The 15213-nt window shown below is 44.6% G+C and overlaps 1 protein-coding gene and 1 pseudogene across 1 annotated transcript in view; one reads left to right on the top strand and one right to left on the bottom strand.

The window, feature by feature from the left end:
* Positions 1-15213, bottom strand: part of LOC124720151 (probable cationic amino acid transporter) — a 444710-nt gene that overhangs the window by 88741 nt on the left and 340756 nt on the right. The gene's annotated exons all lie outside the window — the stretch shown is intronic.
* Positions 5273-5389, top strand: LOC124720637 (annotated as a pseudogene).

The following is a 15213-nucleotide window of genomic DNA, read 5'->3' as shown; positions in this document are numbered from 1 at the left end:
GAAGTAGAGAGGATATAAAATATAGACTGGCAATGGCAACGAAAGCGTTTCTGAAGATGAAAAATTTGTTAACATCGAGTATAGATTTAAGTGTCAGGAAGTCGTTTCTGAATGTATTTGTATGGAGTGTAGCCTTGTATGGAAGTGAAACATGGACAAGAAGAGAATAGAAGCTTTCGAAATGTGGTGCTACAGAAGAATGCTGAAGATTAGATGGGTAGATCACATAACTAATGAGGAAGTATTGAATAGGATTGGGGAGAAGAGAGGTATGTGGCACAACTTGACTAGAAGAAGGGATCGGTTGGTAGAACATGTTCTGAGGCATCAAGGGATCACCAATTTGGTATTGGAGGGCAGCGTGGAGGGTAAAAATCGTAGAGGGAGACCAAGAGATGAATACTCTAAACAGATACAGAAGGATGTAGGTTGCAGTAGGTACTGGGAGATGAAGCTTGCACAGGATAGAGTAGCATGGAGAGCTGTATCAAACCAGTCTCTGGACTGAAGATCACAACAGCAACAAGCATGTAATTGGTTCTTCTATCTTTAAATGAGAGAGATGTCTTCTACTGAATTTTTTGACTGTACAGAATACTACACGCAGAGGAAATTACACTGCATTCTCCCTGAACCGGTTATGAAATGACAGACAACCTTTATTTGAACAAACAAAAAAGTTGCAAGTCATACAAATCGAGAAACATGAAATGGTGTGTTCAGTGCACTGTTCAGTAACGTGTAGGTCCTCCACAAATCCTCAGGCACTCTTGAATGTGATGGGGCATGTTCAGTACCAACTCTGGCCTCAAGAGACATATTGTCCTAGTGGTCAATGCGAGCATTCCTGAGAGCTCCAATCGTTAATGGAAGATGCCGATGACTAGACAGCGCTCTTCTGGTCAAGCTCCACACATGCTGTATGCAGTGCATATCCAGTGAGCATGCTGCCCAGCCTGTTCTTCAGATATCATGTCCTGTCAGACACGGATACACAATGTGAGCACGATGAGGTTGGACGTTATCATCATGCAGAGTGAAACCTTCCCATACAGTCTCTACAAAACAACTGACTATGGGTTGGAGAATTGTTTTCGTACACTCCAGCAGTCATGTTGCCTTCAATTGCAAAGAATGTGTAACACCAAAATTGCAGGATGCATGGCACCTGCTACCGATATATATATACACTACTGGCCATTAAAACTTCTACACCAAGAAGAAATGCAGATGATAAACGGGTATTCATTGGACAAATATATTATACTAGAACTGGCATGTGATTACATTTTCACGCAATTTGAGTGCATAGATTCTGAGAAATCAGTACCCAGAACAACCACCTCTGGCCGTAACAACGGCCTTGATACGTCTGAGCATTGAGTCAAACAGAGCTTGGATGGCGTGTATAGGTACAGCTGCCCATGCTGCTTCAACACGATACCACAGTTCATTAAGAGTAGTGACTGGCGCATTGTGACGAGCCAGTTGCCCGGCCACCATTGACCAGACGTTTTCAATTGCTGAGAGATCTGGAGAATGTGCTGGCCAGGGCAGCAGTCGAACAATTTCTGTATCCAGAAAGGCCCGTACAGGACCTGCAACATGCGGTCGTGCATTATCCTGCTGAAATGTAGGGTTTCGCAGGGATCGAATGAAGGGTAGAGCCACGGGTCGTAACACATCTGATATGTAACGTCCACTGTTCAAAGTGCCGTCAATGCGAACAAGAGGTGACCGAGACGTGTAACGAATGGCACCACATACCATCACGCCGGGTGATACGCCAGTATGGCGATGACGAATGCACGCTTCCAATGTGCGTTCACCGCGATGTCGCCAAACACGGATGCGACCATCGTGATGCTGTAAACAGAACCTGGATTCATCCGAAAAAATGACGTTTTGCCATTCGTGCACCCAGGTTCGTCGTCGAGTACACCATCGCAGGCGTTCCAGTCTGTGATGCAGCGTCAAGGGTAACCGCAGCCACGTTCTCCGAGCTGATAACCCTTGCTGCTACAAACGTGGTCGAACTGTTCGTGCAGATGGTTGTTGTCTTGCAAACGTCCCCATCTGTTGACTCAGGGATCGAGACGTGGCTGCACGATTCGTTACAGCCGTGCGGATAAGATGCCTGTCATCTCGACTGCTGGTGATACGAGGCCGTTGGGATCCAGCACGGCGTTCCGTATTACCCTCCTGAACCCACCGATTCCATATTCTGCCAACAGTCACTGGATCTCGACCGACGCGAGCAGCAGTGTCGCAATACGATAAACCGCAATCGCGATGGGCTACAATCCGACCTTTATCAAAGTCGGAAACGTGGTGGTACGCATTTCTCCTCCTTACACGAGGCATCACAACAACGTTTCACCAGGCAACGCCCGTCAACTGCTGTTTGTGTATGAGAAATCGGTTGCAAACTTTTCTCATGTCAGCTCGTTGTAGGTGTCGCCACCGGTGCCAACCTTGTGTGAGTGCTCTGAAAAGCTAATCATTTGCATATAACAGCAACTCATTTCTGTCGGTTAAATTTTGCGTCTTTAGCACGTCATCTTCGTGGTGTAGCAGTTTTAATGGCCAGTAGTGTACAATTCCCGACGTAACATATTTGACTGTTGAAGATTGCAAGATCAGAGGTTAATGTAGGCACGAGATAAACCATTACGGATGTGAAATGCTGGTGTACTACTAAATGGCGTAACCCCCAGAATGTTGACTTGAAGCATGGAGGTGTTGGATGTCTGTTTGTGCAATAGAGTTTCATGCCTGTTCAGCTTGGTCAGTGAATATAGGGGCGGTTAATGCTGTTTGTGAATGATGCTGGATTTGTCATCTGATGATGTTCCATATGTGTTCGAGTGGAGATAGTTCTGGTGATCAAGCAGCCCAAGGTAACACGTCGACACTCTGTAAAGTTACAACAGCGATATGTGGATGAGGATTATCCTGTTGGAATACACGCCCTGCTGTGCTGTTCACGAGTGGGAGCACAACAGGTCGAATCGCCAGATTGACATACAAATTTGCAGTCGGAGCGCAAGGGATTACCACGAGAGGGATAGAAAAAACAATGAAAATCGCTCAAAAGAGGAAAGGCCGCTGCACCTGATGGGATACCAGTTCCATTACACAGAGTACGCGAAGGAACTTGCCCCCATTCTTACAGCGGTGTTCCGTAGGTCTCTACAAGAACGTAGCGTTCCAAAGGATTGGAAAAGGGCACTGGTCATCCCCGTTTTTAAGAAGGGACGTCGAACACATGTGCAGAACTATAGACCTATATCTCTAACGTCGATGACTTGTAGAATTTTGGAACACGTATTATGTTCGAGTATAATGACTTTTATGGAAACTAGAAATCTACTCTGTAGGAATCAGCACGGGTTTCGAAAAAGACGATCGTGTGAAACCCAGCTCGCGCTATTCGTCCACGTGACTCTGAGGGCCATAGACAGGGGTTCACAGATAGATGCCGTGTTTCTTGACTTCCGCAAGGCGTTCGATACAGTTCCCCACAGTCGTTTTAATGAACAAAGTAAGAGCATATGGACTGTCAGGCCAATTGTGTGATTGGATTGAAGAGTTCCTAGATAAGAGAACGTACCATGTCATTCTCAATGGAGAGAAGTCTTCTGAAGTAAGAGTGATTTCAGGTGTTCCGCAGGCGAGTGTCATAGGACCGGTGCTATTCACAATATATATAAATGACCTTGTGGATAACATCGGAAGTTCACTGAGGCTCTTTACAGATGATACTGTAGTATATCGAGAGGTTGTAACAATGGAAAGTCGTACTGAAATGCAGGAGTATCTGCAACGAATTGACGAATGGTGCAGGGAATGGCAATTGAATCTCAATGTAGACAAGTGTAACGTGCTGCGAATACATAGAAAGATAGATCCCTTATCAGTTAGCTACAAAATAGCAGGTCAGCAACTGGAAGCAGTTAATTCCATAAATTATCTGAGGGTAGGCATTAGGAGTGATTTAAAATGGAATCATCATCATCATCATCATCATCATCATTTAAGACTGATTATGCCTTTCAGCGTTCAGTCTGGAGCATAGCCCCCCTTATGGAATTCCTCCATGATCCCTTATTGAGTGCTAACATTGATGCCTCTTCTGATGTTAAACCTATTACTTCAAAATCATTCTTTCGTCAGATTCAGATTCATTGGAAGGATCCTAAGGAAATGCAATCCGAAAACAAAGGAAGTAGATTACAGCACACTTGTTCGCCCGCTGCTTGAATACTGGTCAGCAGTGTGGGATCCGTCCCAGATAGGGTTGATAGAAGAGATAGAGAAGATCCAACGGAGAGCAGCGCGCTTCGTTACAGGATCATTTAGTAATCGCGAAAGCGTTACGGAGATGATAGATAAACTCCAGTGGAAGACTCTGCAGGAGAGACGCTCAGTAGCTCGGTACGGGATTTTGTTGAAGTTTGGAGAACATACCTTCACCGAGGAGTGAAGCAGTATATTGCTCCCTCCTACGTATATCTCGCGAAGAGTCCCCGAACTCGCAGACGTTTCAGTGGACGTTCGCGCACCGGAGATCGTCGCCATCGTTTTAGTGTGTGTGCCCCCGTGTTTGTGCGTCAGTGTTTTTCGTCGCCCACGTTCCATCGTACACGTGTCGTCTCCATCATCAGTGTCCATGTGCAGTGCCAACAGTTTGTTTAGGTGTCTTCGCGTGTAAACGGCTACGTGTCATTTGTTCCTGTGTCTACTGCTTTTTGTCGCCCATTTTGTTCTGTATACTCTGTGCCTCCATTGTATTTTCTCTGTAACACTTGTGGCTGAAGAGCATCGCAGTGAGCTGCTGCCAGCCCACCTTTATGTAAGGTGTTAAATAACAATAAAGAAAAAAAAGAGTCTTCGTCAGTCCTCGTTCGGCTCACCTGAAGATGGCTGGCAGTTGTCCAGCCGAAATATCGTGCAATGAAGTTTACGACGACCGGCTGCAAGCCAGAAATCTTTTTGAACAGATGGGGGACACTATTTCCGTCCCGGGTGGTACGGGGTGGCGACAGGAAGGACATACGGCCACCCTCAAAAACTAACAATGCCAGAATCCATAGTAACAAAAACAGACCTGGCAATAGCTGAAGTGGGATCCGGATACAACAAGGAACACGCATAAACTTTCGCTTCTGTCACACGAATTCTTTGTGTTGCAAATTTTTTTCCGTCAGTGTATATCTATTTTGATGTTCTCTTCCACCCATATTAATTCGAGCGAATAGTGTCGGAAAGTGCCAACGGCCTTGCCGCAGTGGTAACACCGGTTCCCGTCAGATCACCGAAGTTAAGCGCTGTCGGGCTCGGCTAGCATTCGGATGGGTGACCATCCGGTCGTCCAGCACTATCGGCAAGTAGGGTGCACTCAGCCCTTGTGACGCAAACTGAGGAGCTACTTGAAACTTCCTGGCAGATTAAAACTGTGTGCCGGACCGGTACTCGAACTCGGGACCTTTGCCTTTCGTGGGCAAGTGCTCTACCAACTGAGCTACCCAAGCACGACTCACGCCCCGTCCTCACAGCTTTACTTCTGCCGGTACCTCGCCTGCTACATTCCAAACTTTACTGAAGGTCTCCAGCGAACCTTCCAGAACTAGCACTCCTGAAAGAAAGGATATTGCGGAGACATGGCTTAGCCACAACCTGGGGGATGTTTCCGGAATGAGATTTTCACTCTGCAGCGGAGTGTGCGCTGATATGAAACTTCCTGGCAGATTAAAACTGCGTGCCGGACCGAGACTCGCCAGGCTGTGGCTAAGCCATGTCTGCCGGCCGCGGTGGCCGTGCGGTTCTAGGCGCTGCAGTCCAGAACTGCGGGACTGCTACGGTCGCAGGTTCGAATCCTGCCTCGGGCATGGATGTGTGTGATGTCCTTAGGTTAGTTAGGTTAAGTAGTTCTAAGTTATAGGGGACTGATGACCTAAGATGTTAAGTCCCATAGTGCTCAGAGCCATTTGAACCATTTTTTAAGCCATGTCTCCGCAATATCCTTTCTTTCAGGAGTGCTAGTTCTGCAAGGTTCGCAGGAGAGCTTCTGTAAAGTTTGGAAGGTAGGAGACGAGGTACTGGCAGAAGTAAAGCTGTGAGGACGGGGCGTGAGTCGTGCTTGGGTAGCTCAGTTGGTAGAGCACTTGCCCACGAAAGGCAAAGGTCCTGAGTTCGAGTCCCGGTCCGGTACACAGTTTTAATCTGCCAGGAAGTTTCATATCAGCGCACACTCCGCTGCAGAGTGAAAATCTCATTCTGAGGAGCTACTTGATTGAGAAGTAGCGGCTCCGGTCTCGGAAATTGACATACGGCCGGGAGAGCGGTGTGCTGACCACGTGTCCCTCCGTATCCGCAACCAGTGCTGCCTGTGGTTTGAGGATGACGCGGCGGCCGGTCGGTACCGTTGGGTCTTCATGACCCGTTCGGGAGGACTTTAGTTTCTAGTTTCGGAAAAGCGTGTACGTGTTGTGAGAAGGTCCTAGAGCACTGCCTTGTGGCACGCCCTAGGTTATAGCTCGTTAAACAGTGTTGCTGGGCACATAGGGAATGAGAGGGCGGCAGTGCGAACTGGCAGGGCAGGTGGGTACGGCGCTCTATCCCTGTGGCAGCCGTCCTTTATGCGGGGGTGGGTGTCGTGCCGGCGGGCAGTAAACCAAACAGCGTGCACTGCTGGCTGGGTCGTGGCGTGTCGCGGAGCCAGATAGCGCCGAATTATGGCCTCCCCAAGGCCGGTCTCCCTCCAGCAGTACAAATCTCTGGCTCACCAGCGCCTGCAGTAACTCACTCGCTACACACGACCCAAGTCGCCCACCCCGGCTGTCAAACCACGTGTGTGCTGCGAGGTCGTTCATTCACAAAGTCCCCCCCCCCCCCGCCCCCCCTTCGCATGCTAATGTTCCTATAGTTCAATTCTTATATCTTGGCGGTTCGCGCATGCCCGCCATAGAGTAAATATCTCTGGAGTGAGCATTCACATGCGCAGAACAGATTTTGTGTTGCCAACATAGATTGCCGGCCTGGTCACGTGTTCTCGGGACGTCGTGTGTTTGTCCGTATAGCGCCCTGTCTATTTAGAATGTCACCACCTCCCTAGTACAGACGGATTCTTTTCGTACGTGTCGTGGATTATTTATATATGTTGCGCAGACATTTTAATAGAATCCATTTGATACCGGGAATAAACCAGCTACGTAACTCTTAAGGGCAAGTGATATTGCATTCTGCTTCTTTGCGACAGGTGTCACAGTTCAGATGTACATTTTTGCGGTGATAGTCTTGCAAAACGACTTGACAGTACGCCAGTACTTTTGCAAGTGTCAGAAAATCACCGAATTTGCCTCACATTAGCGATTATATCCCTGCTAATTCGTCCTTTTTTTCTGCTATTTCTGCGTATTTATTTTCTCGTTTTTGCGACCTAAAGAACCATTTTTCTTACTGGTGACACAATAAAGTATTTATTTAACGCATTTTACGTACTTGCTCCCAGTCTATTAAATAAATAATAGACTGAGTAATCTATAAACATAATCGTCAAGTCACTGATAAATGCATGGAGGATAGTATTTGCTGAAACAACTAACCATTCCCTTTCCTGTTCCACTAGGAAATTTACGAGAGGAAACGATTGTTTGTAAGCTTTTGTACGAGCCGTAACATCTATTACATAGTCATAAAATCGTAGAAAAATAGGTCTACAGAATCAAGCGTTAATTATAATCCGTCTCGAAATTTTTAAACATATACAGTGTCTCTTACTAATATGATAACTATAATTAGAGCTACATGTTATGTACCCATGAAAAGTTACTATCCCTCCTTTCATATATTTTTCTTTGCATCCGTAGCAACAACAGTAATTCACCATCGCTATTACACTAGATAGATACGAAGCCCACACCTACTACAGTAGTACAAGTTTATATGCCAACTAGCTCTGCAGATGATGCAAGAAATTGATGAAATGTATGATGAAATAAAAGAAATTATTCACATTGTGAAGGGAGACGAAAATTTAATTGTCATGGGTGACTGGAATTCGAGTGTAGGAAAAGGGAGAGAAGGAAACATAGTAGGTGAATATGGATTGGGGGGAAGGAATGAAAGAGGAAGCCGCCTTGTAGAATTTTGCACAGAGCATAACTTAATCATAACTAACACTTGGTTTAAGAATCATGAAAGAAGGTTGTATACATGGAAGAACCCTGGAGATACTAAAAAGTATCAGATAGATTATATAATGGTAAGACAGAGATTTAGGAACCAGGTTTTAAATTGTAAGACATTTCCAGGGGCAGATGTGGACTCTGACCACAATCTATTGGTTACGACCTGTAGATTAAAACTGAAGAAACTGCAAAAAGGTGGGAATTTAAGGAGATGGGACCTGGATAAACTAAAAGAACCAGAGGTTGTACAGAGATTCAGGGAGAGCATAAGGGAGCAATTGACAGGAATGGGGGAAATAAATACAGTAGAAGAAGAATGGGTAACTTTGAAGGATGAAGTAGTGAAGGCAGCAGAGGATCAAGTAGGTAAAAAGACGAGGGCTAGTAGAAATCCTTGGGTAACAGAAGAAATATTGAATTTAATTGATGAAAGGAGAAAATATAAAAATGCAGTAAGTGAAACAGGCAAAAAGGAATACAAACGTCTCAAAAATGAGATTGACAGGAAGTGCAAAATGGCTAAGCAGGGATGGCTAGAGGACAAATGTAAGGATGTAGAGGCCTATCTCACTAGGGGTAAGATAGATACCGCCTACAGGAAAATTAAAGAGACCTTTGGAGATAAGAGAACGACTTGTATGAATATCAAGAGCTCAGATGGAAACCCAGTTCTAAGCAAAGAAGGGAAAGCAGAAAGGTGGAAGGAGTATATAGAGGGTCTATACAAGGGCGATGTACTCGAGGACAATATTATGGAAATGGAAGAGGATGTAGATGAAGATGAAATGGGAGATATGATACTGCGTGAAGAGTTTGACAGAGCACTGGAAGACCTGAGTCGAAACAAGGCCCCGGGAGTAGACAATATTCCATTGGAACTACTGACGGCCGTGGGAGAGCCAGTCCTGACAAAACTCTACCATCTGGTGAGCAAGATGTATGAAACAGGCGAGATACCCTCAGACTTCAAGAAGAATATAATAATTCCAATCCCGAAGAAAGCAGGTGTTGACAGATGTGAAAATTACCGAACTATCAGCTTAATAAGTCACAGCTGCAAAATACTAACACGAATTCTTTACAGACGAATGGAAAAACTAGTAGAAGCCAACCTTGGGGAAGATTAGTTTGGATTCCGTAGAAACACTGGAACACGTGAGGCAATACTGACCTTACGACTTATCTTAGGAGAAAGATTAAGGAAAGGCAAACCTACGTTTCTAGCATTTGTAGACTTAGAGAAAGCTTTTGACAATGTTGACTGGAATACTCTCTTTCAAATTCTAAAGGTGGCAGGGGTAAAATACAGAGAGCGAAAGGCTATTTACAATTTGTACAGAAACCAGATGGCAGTTATAAGAGTCGAGGGACATGAAAGGGAAGCAGTGGTTGGGAAGGGAGTAAGACAGGGTTATAGCCTCTGCCCGATGTTGTTCAATCTGTATATTGAGCAAGCAGTAAAGGAAACAAAAGAAAAATTAGGAGTAGGTATTAAAATTCATGGAGAAGAAATAAAAACTTTGAGGTTCGCCGATGACATTGTAATTCTGTCAGAGACAGCAAAGGACTTGGAAGAGCAGTTGAATGGAATGGACAGTGTCTTGAAAGGAGGATATAAGATGAACATCAACAAAAGCAAAACAAGGATAATGGAATGTAGTCTAATTAAGTCGGGTGATGCTGAGGGAATTAGATTAGGAAATGAGGCACTTAAAGTAGTAAAGGAGTTTTGCTATTTGGGGAGCCAAATAACTGATGATGGTCGAAGTAGAGAGGATATAAAATGTAGGCTGGCAATGGCAAGGAAAGCGTTTCTGAAGAAGAGAAATTTGTTAACATCCAGTATTGATTTAAGTGTCAGGAAGTCATTTCTGAAAGTATTTGTATGGAGTGTAGCCATGTATGGAAGTGAAACATGGACGATAAATAGTTTGGACAAGAAGAGAATAGAAGCTTTCGAAATGTGGTGCTACAGAAGAATGCTGAAGATTAGATGGGTAGATCACATAACTAATGAGGAAGTATTGAATAGGATTGGGGAGAAGAGAAGTTTGTGGCACAACTTGACCAGAAGAAGGGATCGGTTTGTAGGACATGTTCTGAGGCATCAAGGGATCACCAATTTAGTATTGGAGGGCAGCGTGGAGGGTAAAAATCGTAGAGGGAGACCAAGAGATGGATACACTAAGCAGATTCAGAAGGATGTAGGTTGCAGTAGGTACTAGGAGATGAAAACGCTTGCACAGGATAGAGTAGCATGGAGAGCTGCATCAAAGCAGTCTCAGGACTGAAGACCACAACAACAACAACATTACACTATCAACAAACGGTGAAACACAACAAAAACTCTTGATATTATAAACCTCAAACTCTGCAGGAAGCACACACGCACAGCGAAGTCCCGAAAACACGTGACAATCCTGGTTTAATGTTGACAACATGCACAGAACGCAATGCTCACTCCAGAGATATTTGCTCTATCATGCCCGCCCAGACGCGGGAGATTGCTGCGTTGCCAGTTGTACGCGCTAAGAGAAGCAGCGCCATAGTATAGTATAGTTCGCAAACTTACGTTTAGGGGGGAGCGTGCAGTTTATGAAGTAAAGCCACCACGGCCGCATTAACCCTTTCGCTGCTACAGAGACGTGCTCCCCGCTTTTTGTCATCACTGCACTGCTCGCCTGTGCAGACACACGGTGTTCCGACTGCTTTGACACACTTTATCATTCAATTTCATAAAAACTACTTGGACCAAAAATTTTATTTTTACACATCTTCTTGACTGATACCTTTCCCCCATAAATGACTTAATTTTTATTCGATGTTCAACGCAGTTATTGTGCAGCGTTAGGTGTAGTAAACCATTGCACGAAATTTTGAAGAGTTTGCAGAGCTAAATTCCACGATGTATACTTTCTGTATGGTCGATTTTAGTTGTCACTAGATATTTCAAAAAATTACATTCAAACGAATAAAATTCATGAAGTAAGACACTTTGATATTCTTTTTAAATAAAGAAAATGTTAGGCACTGAACAAGGTTTGAACTCAGAACCTTTCACTCACCAGCCAATCGCTTTAACCATTATTATTATTATTATTATTATTATTTTGTTCGCTTTAGTTCGTTGCATCTGCTCGGGGCGGACGTCGTAAGACATCCATTTAAGTTCGTTGTTGATCTGTTAACTCAGTTTTTTTTTATTACAGAGGGCACGTTACCCTCTAAATGGTTCAAATGGCTCTGAGCACTATGCGACTTAACTTCTGAGGTCATCAGTCGCCTAGAACTTAGAACTAATTAAACCTAACTAACCTAACGACATCACACACATCCATGCCCAAGGCAGGATTCGAACCTGCGACCGTAGCGGTCGCGCGGTTCCAGACTGAAGCGGCTTTAACCGCACGGCCACACCGGCCGGCACACGTTACCCTCTGACCGAACATACTGAGCTACCGTGCCGGCAACCATTACGCTAACACAGCTCGCCTTTCAATAGATCTCACAGAGGACTACAAAATATCACGCAAAATACCGTCAAACATTGTTGGTATGACTATGAATTACGCTTTGCCGAACTACAATAGGAAATAAACAATTACAGCTGTTCTTTATTGCGAAAAAGCGGTTAGTGAGAATGATACAAACACCTTTCCTTGCTATCGCCTGAATTAGGAGGCTTATTACTTGTTTGGTTTAATTAATTAATAGAATATGAAGCAATTGGTATAAAGAAAGCTTTTTCCAAACTTTATATAAAAGAAAGTCTGCTAGCAAGACATTGCTTTTGTTCAATTACATTATTTATGACTGAACGTTTATAAAACTGAAGACACTCGTCCGTGCTCTGCACTGCAGTCGAGCTCTGGCAACGTCGTTCTCTGTTCATTGGCTGACTGTGTTTTGTGACGTCAGATGCGCAGAACGAACCTAAACTCGGCCGCCGTCATAAATGACGCGCACTTTAGCAGCTACACGGACTCTGGTAGCTCAGGGGCCCTTCGAAAAAGACAAAAGGTTCTACATCTACATCTACATTTACACTCCGCAAGCTACCCAACGGTGTGTGGCGGAGGGCACTTTACGTGCCACTGTCATTACCTCCCTTTCCTGTTCCAATCGCGTAGGGTTCGCGGGAAGAACGACTGCCGGAAAGCCTCCGTGCGCGCTCTAATCTCTCTAATTTTACATTCGCAATCTCCTCGGGAGGTATAAGTAGGGGGAAGCAATATATTCAATACCCCATCCAGAAACGCACCCTCTCGAAACGTGGATAGCAAGCTACACCGCGATGCAGAGCGCCTCTCTTGCAGAGTCTGCCACTCGAGTTTGCTAAACATCTCCGTAACGCTATCAAGATTACCAAATAACCCTGTCACGAAATGCGCCGCTCTTCTTTGGATCTTCTCTATCTCCTCTGTCAACCCGACCTGGTACGGATCCCACACTGATACTCAAGTATAGGTTGAACGAGTGTTTTGTAAGCCACCTGGAGGTTAGGGCTTAATGTCTCTTTGTCGGCCAGGTTATTGATTCACCCTCACAATACCTACACACTTTTCCATAACGTGAATTATCAAAAGAAGAGGGAGGTTGCTTTATCACTTTCAGTCCTGATGTATCATATACACTGAAGCGCCAAAGAAAATGGTGTAGGCATGCATGGATATGTAAACAGGCAGAATACGCTGATGCGGTCGGGAACGCCTATATAAGACAACATGGGTTGTAAGAGGTGTGCGCTGCCTGCGATATGCAAGGTATAAGAGAATGGCTGACCAGAGAGCAGTGTTGACTGAGTACGAACTGTGTAGCTGCAGCAGTTAGTTGTTGCTAGTCGCTAGTCTGCGGTTGTCTGCAGTCTGCTCTGGTCAGGAGTCTGGAGCCTGAGTATTATTGTATAAGGTAAAAAGCAGCGCATATCTAGTAATGTATCTGAACTGTAATCCAAATGTCCTAATAATAATTTTTGTAATATAAAGTAATTTTTTTTTACAAGCATTCATTTCAATTTAAAGAATTCACTAATTCCTCCAATCCATGATTACTCCGATTGTTGCAAAAGAAAAATCAGTTTGCTTCCTTTCATAAATCACAAATGTATAGCCCAGCATTGCACAGAGCTGTGCCGATAAATTTTTAGGTAAGAGCAGATATATTCGCCGTTTTTATTGAGGTAAGAATTTTTGCTTTTTTTATTCAGAATGATCTTACAGGGCCATGACGCAGCACTGCTGTCGTCCAAAAATTTACCAGGTTACTGAATTTTTTTTTTTTATTATTACGAGGCTTAGGAATTTTTCTGTTTCGAGCTTACATTAAATGAGAAAATAATTTTGTGGGTACATTAAATGTGAATGCGTTTCTGTACGGAGATTATAAATGGGAACCAATTTTGTTCTGAGGTTAGAATCACATTCATTATTCATATTTAATTTATTTAATAATTTCGTGTGGGGAGGTTACAGGGTCTGGCGCAGTTGTCAGATCGGTTACTGCTTCTACAATAGCAGGTTATCAAGATTTAAATGAGTTTGAACCTGGTGTTACAGTCGGCGCTCAAGCGACGGGATACAGCATCTCCGAGAAGTGGGGATTTTCCCGTACTACCAGTTCACGACTGTACCGTGAATATCAGGAATCCGGTAAAACATCAAATCTCCGACATCACTGCGGCCGGAAAAACTCCCGCAAGAAAGCGACCAACGACGGCTGAAGAGAATCGTTCAACGTGACAGAAGTGCAACCCTTCCGCAAATTGCTGCAGATTTCAATACCGAGCCATCAACAAGTGTCAGCGTGCACACCATATAACGAAACATCATCGACTTGGGCTATCTAAGCCGTAGGCCCAATCGTTTACCCTTAATGAGTGCACGACACATTGAACTGTTGATGAATGGCAACATGTTGCCTGGTCGGAAGAGTCTCGTTTCAAATTGTATCGAGCGGATGGACTTGTACGGCTGTAGAGACAATCTCATGAATCCATGGATCCTGTATGTCAGCAGGGGACTGTTCACGCTGGTGAAGGTTCCATAATGGTTTGCTGCGTGTGCAGTTTGAGTGATATAGGAACCCTGATACGTCTAGATACGACTCTGACAGGTGACACGTACATAAGCATCTTATCTGATCATTGGACTTCTATGGCTATAGAGACAATCTCATGAACCCATGGATCCTGCATGTCAGCAGGGGACTGTTCAAGCTGGTGAAGGTTCCATAATGGTGTGCTGCGTGTGCAGTTTGAGTGCTATAGGAACCCTGATACATCTAGATACGACTCTGACAGGTGACACGTACATAAGCATCTTATCTGATCATTGGACTTCTACGGCTATAGAGACAATCTCATGAATCCATGGATCCTGCATGTCAGCAGGGGACTGTTCAAGCTGGTGAAGGTTCCATAATGGTGTACTGCGTGTGCAGTTTGAGTGCTATAGGAACCCTGATACGTCTAGATACGACTCTGACAGGTGACACGTACATAAGCATCTTATCTGATCATTGGACTTCTACGGCTATAGAGACAATCTCATGAATCCATGGATCCTGCATGTCAGCAGGGGACTGTTCAAGCTGGTGAAGGTTCCATAATGGTGTGCTGCGTGTGCAGTTTGAGTGCTATAGGAACCCTGATACGTCTAGATACGACTCTGACAGGTGACACGTACATAAGCATCTTATCTGATCATTGGACTTCTATGGCTATAGAGACAATCTCATGAACCCATGGATCCTGCATGTCAGCAGGGGACTGTTCAAGCTGGTGAAGGTTCCATAATGGTGTGCTGTGTGTGCAGTTTGAGTGCTATAGGAACCCTGATACATCTAGATACGACTCTGACGGGTGACACGTACATAAGCATATTATCTGATCATTGGACTTCTACGGCTATAGAGACAATCTCATGAATCCATGGATCCTGCATGTCAGCAGGGGACTGTTCAAGCTGGTGAAGGTTCCATAATGGTGTACTGCGTGTGCAGTTTGAGTGCTATAGGAACCCTG

The sequence above is a fragment of the Schistocerca piceifrons genome, chromosome 11 (genome assembly GCF_021461385.2).
Source record: "Schistocerca piceifrons isolate TAMUIC-IGC-003096 chromosome 11, iqSchPice1.1, whole genome shotgun sequence".
Classification (NCBI taxonomy): domain Eukaryota; kingdom Metazoa; phylum Arthropoda; class Insecta; order Orthoptera; family Acrididae; genus Schistocerca; species Schistocerca piceifrons.
Note: the sequence above shows the minus strand (reverse complement) of the source record. Positions and strands in the feature narration are given on the sequence as shown.